Genomic DNA, 6463 nt, shown 5'->3' on the forward strand with positions numbered 1-6463 from the left:
TAAGCCATTTATTCATTTATTTAAAAAAAAATCAAATTCAGCGCAGGGGTTTTTGAGCAGGGGCCAATTTTCCAAGGGCTGTGTTTAATCCTCATTCAGGATAATACGCACTTTTGTGTTAGTATTTAGACTGGAGAGATGGCACTGAACTCTTGAGCAGGGGCCAATTGTCTCAGTCTTGTCTCTCTCGATTATCAGGTGTTTATTTACTATTAAGTGATATAATATTTGTTTTCTCATTGGGCACCAGTTGAGCAGGGGGCGGCTTGGTTGCCTCTTTTAACTAGTTTTCGTTCATGGCACATCGCCATGGTTTAGGGTGGGGCGACCATTGCTTGTTTCTCGCACAGGGCTTTGGCAGGTTTGCCCTCACCTTTGCTGGAGATAAGTTACTACTTAAGATTATGTGATTCAGTTGACTTGTTAGAAAATAAACGTCCCCGATTGTGGCCAATCTATGGCAGAACTCTCGATCTCAGTTTCATTACTTGCTCCCAGCAAACAGAGCTCGATCTTGGCTATGCGTCACCCCTCGTTAAGTTAGTTTAAGATAACGAGCGAGAAGCATAAAGTATTATTTAATTATTTATGAGGATTTACAATGAACGATCAGATAATGTTTCCTTGTTTTTCGTTTCTTTCTCTTTAGTCGGTCGGCTTCCCATAAAGTAGTAGTTATGATCTGCTCCAAGTATTATTTCCACGAAGAAAACGATGGTTGGAAGGGAGCCATAAAAAAATGTAGCGAATTAAATCTTAGTTCACTTGTCTCTATGGAAACCGAAAAAGAATGAAACTTCGTCAAGAAATTGAGCGCGAAACTCAGGCGAACAAAGAGGCGTTAGTTTACTGGCTTGGAAATGGTTCACGGATCTCATACGTGGTGCTGGTTGAGTAAAAGCATCAGCGAGACGCCACCTGGACCATGGCGTTGGATTAAAGGAGAACCCAATAATCATAACATAGAAAACTGCGTAGAGATGCTATGCAATAGAAGGCATAACAACATAGGATGCCAAGGAAAAATGTATGGCATCAATCCAGGATATCTATGTGAAAAGCAATTTAGTAAGTTAATACGTAAAAGATATACGTAAAGTGAAGCTTCTCCTCAGGGACTTTTCAGCCACAATGTATACTAAGTAGGTGCTTAAAAATCCCCACCAGCTGGAGGCAGACCAGTGGGCTATTTACAGAGCGCAGCCGAGGATTTTAACTAGAGGCAACCGAGAACAAGTCCAGTGAGTGGCAGGGTGGAGGATTTGAAACCGGGACACTGCATTACAAGTCCAGCACCCTAACCACCCTAACCACCCTAGCCACTAGGCCACGCCGTGTCCTCGTTAATAATCATGCCAATCAATGTCCACCAAAGTACGAATCTCAGTAGGCAATAAATAGGCATTAGCGGACTTTAATTTTGAACATAGTAACTCGTGATCATATTTTCATTCTAGATTGTTCCATGGTTTCACAGACAGAAGACATTTTCATCGAGGAAACGACAAGACCCGCGTCAACTGGCCAATCGTTAGCAACAAGAACGACAGCAAACTTAGAACACAATTGACGAATGTTAAAACTGAAGACCGCATAAGTTACTCTCAGAAGGTAGGAATTAATTCGTTCAAATATGGATATCAAATATTTACCTAGTCTACTACACAGTATGCGTCGGATGTCACACTTGAAGCCCCCATCCACCCTCGGAAAAAAAGTACACGGAAAGAAAAAGAGAAACCAATTAAACAGCCAAATAAAGACAAAGTACATTGTACCTAAAAATAACATTTTTTTCAACCTAGGAATAAGCGTTTCAACTGTTGTTATCTCATTTGAGTTTGTTTTGGTCGAAGGACGATATATTTTAGATTGATTCCGATGCTGATGCATGAACCAATTATTTATAAGCGTGTAGCGGAAAAAGTAACAATCATACATATATCTTATTAGGCGTTTTGTTCTGTAGTATCGCTGAGTGTTTTTACGAGTTGTGCCGTGTTTTTACGAGCCCGTAGGGCGAGTCAAAATAAAAAAAACGAGTAAAAATACTCAGCGATACTGCACAAAAAACGTCTAATACGTTATTTATTATTCAACACGCCCAATTGGTATTTCAGCGCGAGCGAATTTCGCGGATATTTATTTACGGGGAGTGCTTAACAGAAGTATGCGAAGCGGAACGGAATCGGCGCCTCGTCATGTTGCTGTTTCTATTTTCTTTACTAAATGAAGAAATTTCCAGGTCGTCTAACTGTTTCTCTTCTTTCGATTTATCTAATAAACTTGGATCTATATTTGCCAGCCATTCCAACTCTTCGTTGTCAGAAATGTGATTCAAATTGTCCGTCATATTTTTTTTTCATAACTTCGAACCAATCATTCGCTTGCGCGATGCGAGAAAACCTGTCTAACGGGTAATCTGAAGTACAAATACCGCGTGGTATTTGTACTCGTCTAGGGCGTTATTTGTACTCAATGGAATGTAGTTGGATAATAAAACGAGGTATTTCATATGAAAGCTCTTAACTCTGATTGCAAGAGTTTCTACAATTAACGTTCTCTTTTGTTTTGTGTCAAGATCGACTCATGAGCCTCAAGCAACAGAAACCACCAGTTTTAAAAAATCACCAACAAAGGTGTCAACATCCTAACATTACCATCTAATAATCAATAACTATTTACCGAAGTGAAGTAAGGTACTACTGGGTATTTACCGAGCCGCGAAAAGGGGAGGTAACTATCTAATGCTGACCACTGACACTGAGGAAAATAGTTGTTTTCATATATTTTAAAACAGTGATATGATATAGCATAAAATATGATTTTAATTCATTTATTCCTGCAACGATTACAAAATTTTCCGATTTAAATCCCGTGCTAACAGTTTGGAGGTGGATAACAAAGGATATTCGTCGTCTGAACAGCCAATCAGCGGTGTCAAGAATGACCCAATTTCTATCAGACAATTAATTATGGTGAATGGCGTCGTAACAGATAAACAAGAAATTGCTGAAAATATGAATGACGCTTTTATCAACATTGCTTCACAGATTACCCCTGACAGTCAGCACGTCGCAGACTTAGTTTCTGATGATCTGGCTCTCTACGAATTTGTAAAGTCAAAGTCAGGCAATCAATCCTTTGAAATACCACCTATTACTGAGACGCAAATGCTTGATCTCATTAAAAAGATCCCTTCAAGTAAGGCAATTGGATGTGACGGCCTTAGTGCGAAGGTGCTTAAGTTAGCGGCATCTGTTCTGGTCCACCCCCTTTGTCGCCTTATGAATCTTTCCATCTCCACTGGATGTTTCCCTTCGTCATGGAAAACCGCTCAAATTACTCCCTTATTTAAAAGTGGCTCTCGTGAAGACACAAGCAACTATCGACCAATTTCTGTATTACCCGTTCTTTCTAAGATCCTTGAACGACACGTTGCAACATCTCTCCGCAAACACCTGCACAGCTATGATTTGCTATACAACCTCCAGTCAGCTTTTCGTCCTAATCACTCCACGGAAACGGCACTGATTAAATTAACTGATGAACTGCTCTTTAATATGGATAATAATATGGTAACTGGCTTAGCTTTTGTCGATTTTAGAAAGGCTTTCGACGTGATAAATCACGAGCTTTTACTTAAGAAGCTATCTATTTATGGAGCAAACGATATATCATTAAAGTGGTTTGGGTCATATCTCACTGGAAGAAAACAATATGTGCGTATAAATGGCTGCTGTTCTACCAGTAAGCAGTTGCTACAAGGAGTACCTCAAGGATCAATTTTAAGACCCATTCTCTTCTTATTGTTTGTAAATGACATGCCTTTAAGTATACGTGATTCAACACTAGACGTTTATGCTGACGACACAACTTTATCAAAATGCTCTAGCTGGGAAAATGTTCCTCATCTGACACAGGCTTTAAATCAAGATCTCAAACGTTTAGATGAATGGTCAGCACGAAACAAAATGTTCATTAACTCTCAGAAAACGAAGTCCATGCTGGTAACAGGCAAACGTTTGCGCAACCTTCTCGCCTCAATAGATGTTAGCTTGAATGAAAGCAATATCGAACATGTTACTGATTTCAAACTACTTGGGATAACATTGGATCAGGATCTTTCATTTAATCGCCAAATTGAGGAGTTATGCAAAAAGTTGGCGAAACGTATTGGACTCCTTCGTCACATAAGTCCTTATCTGAAACGCAATCAACGTGACATATACTACTCTACGATCATTAAACCTATAATGCTTTACGCTAGCACGACATGGACTTCTTGCTGTAAAGAAAATCTTTTCAAAGTCCTGCGTCTTCAAAAACGTGCGGCTAGAATTATCCTTGATGCCGAAAGAACAGCACCTTCTGTCGGCTTATTTAACACCTTAAAGTGGGTTCCTTTTTATGCTGAGTCATGCGTCAACCGATGCGCTCTAACCTACAAAAGGCTTAATGGAAATACCCCGCAATATATAAACGATATTCTTATCAGAAACTCTGACACTCATAATAGACAAACCCGTTTCTGTAATTTAAACTTAATGTGTCCGCGTTTTAAGAGAAGTTCTGAAGGGGGTCGAGCGTTTGCTGTGCGAGCCACGAAAGAATGGAATAAATTGAGTGTGGACATCAAACGGAGTACCAGTGTAAAACGTTTTAAGCGTTCCCTTTTTAAAATAATTTTAGATAATCAAATTCTTAGCAAATTATTCCTATAATTTTTTTTTATATTTTTAAATATTTTATGATGTATATAGGTTAATTATTTTATTTTAATTTATTCCTAATATTGTTACGTTTGTTACAATTCCTTTTTTTTCCGAATTTTAATTTTCGAGGGCCATTAGTTTATCAGTTTCATTACTGTCACATGTTACCCTCGTTAAATAAAGTCTTACTTACTTACTTACTTACTAATCAGAACGTACCCTCAACGATATCTACTGTTTTAGTATATACAAACACATTTTTTACACTGCTAAACCGACCTACATCTAATCTCTAAGGTGATTAGATATCTTAATGCCATCTAAGAGAGTATTAAAAGTATTAGAAATGTTTGAATACTCTTAGTTTTAGTCACCTCTTAGTTCATGGTGTAACGAGATGCATTTATGCAAATGAGTGAGCATGCGCCTTATTGAGTGTGCCAGAGAGCGTTCCACGTGCTCGGGTCAGTAGTTGAGTTATCGTGTAAGTCAAGTCTTAATCATTGGAATGAATTCATTTAGCAACCCACTCAGAGTCATTACATGGTACCAGGTGTAAAACTATGGCACTTAGCGGCGTCGATGTACCGAAAATGCAATGGATTGGCGACAATCTTCGAGAGAATTGGAGGCGTTTCAAACAACACGCTGAATTAATGTTTTCGGGACCTCTAAAATCACGCTCAGATGCAGAGAAATGTAGTCATATTTTAATCTGGAGTGGTTAGAAAGGAAGATGTATCTTCAACACATGGCAAAACCTCACACATGACGACAAAAAGAAGTTGCACACCTACTACGATCGATTTGAGCAACATGTGAATCCAAAGTCTAATCCTGTCTTCGCACGACACAAATTTCATCTGAAGATCCAATCACCTGATGAATCCGTAGAGCAATTCACTACTGAGCTTCAAATCCTCGCCCAAGACTGCGAATTCTGATTCATATTAAATACCCGAGAGATTTTGTTGAATGAACACGATCTCGAATTTCCCGCTCTCCAAACTTGAAGTATAATCTTTTGTCACTAAACTATTTAGTCCAATAATCCGTTGCGACGACCCGCTTCTTACTACTCAGCGGGATGTCTGTTTTGCTGTGACATGCTTTGAACTGACCGAGGTAGTGCTTTGAAGCGGCTCCACTTAAGCCTGACGTACTTCATTTCCTACAGGTATGTTTCTTTTCTTCCATTTATAATTCTTGCCGACTGCTGACTATAACTTGTGGAAAACGCGGTCATTTGGAGAAAACAGATAGACGATCCCGCACATCGTTTCTCGGTCATAAGGTTCGTGAGAAAGTCTGCAATCGATGCTAAGGGAGGTTTTTTAGTTGTAAATATATACTTAACAAGTCAACTCCGTGTTGTTGTACCTATGTTTAAGCTTAAATCGTGGGTGACGACAAATTTTGGTAAAATAAAAATCAAAGTGGCTCACGAAGCGCAGCCGAGTGAACACAGATTTCAAACGTTTGCGCATTTGTGAACCTTGAATTGACTGGTTGTCCTGCTTTCAGGCTGTCAAAACCAAATTGTCTTGGGTTAGTTTCAAACAACTACATGACCCAGGAAGCCATGGTTTTAAAAAGCGCAAAACTCGTTGTTTTCGAAAAGTCTAGTGTTTTCCTTCATTAATAATGAATCTCCTCACGCAAGCCAGACAATAATTATTTACCTCTGTGTTAACCAAGGCAATGATTCTGATGTTCTCTGCACAAAAATTCAGTTGGAGGAAAGGTGA

The sequence above is a fragment of the Stylophora pistillata genome, chromosome 9 (assembly GCF_964205215.1).
Source record: "Stylophora pistillata chromosome 9, jaStyPist1.2, whole genome shotgun sequence".
NCBI lineage: Eukaryota > Metazoa > Cnidaria > Anthozoa > Scleractinia > Pocilloporidae > Stylophora > Stylophora pistillata.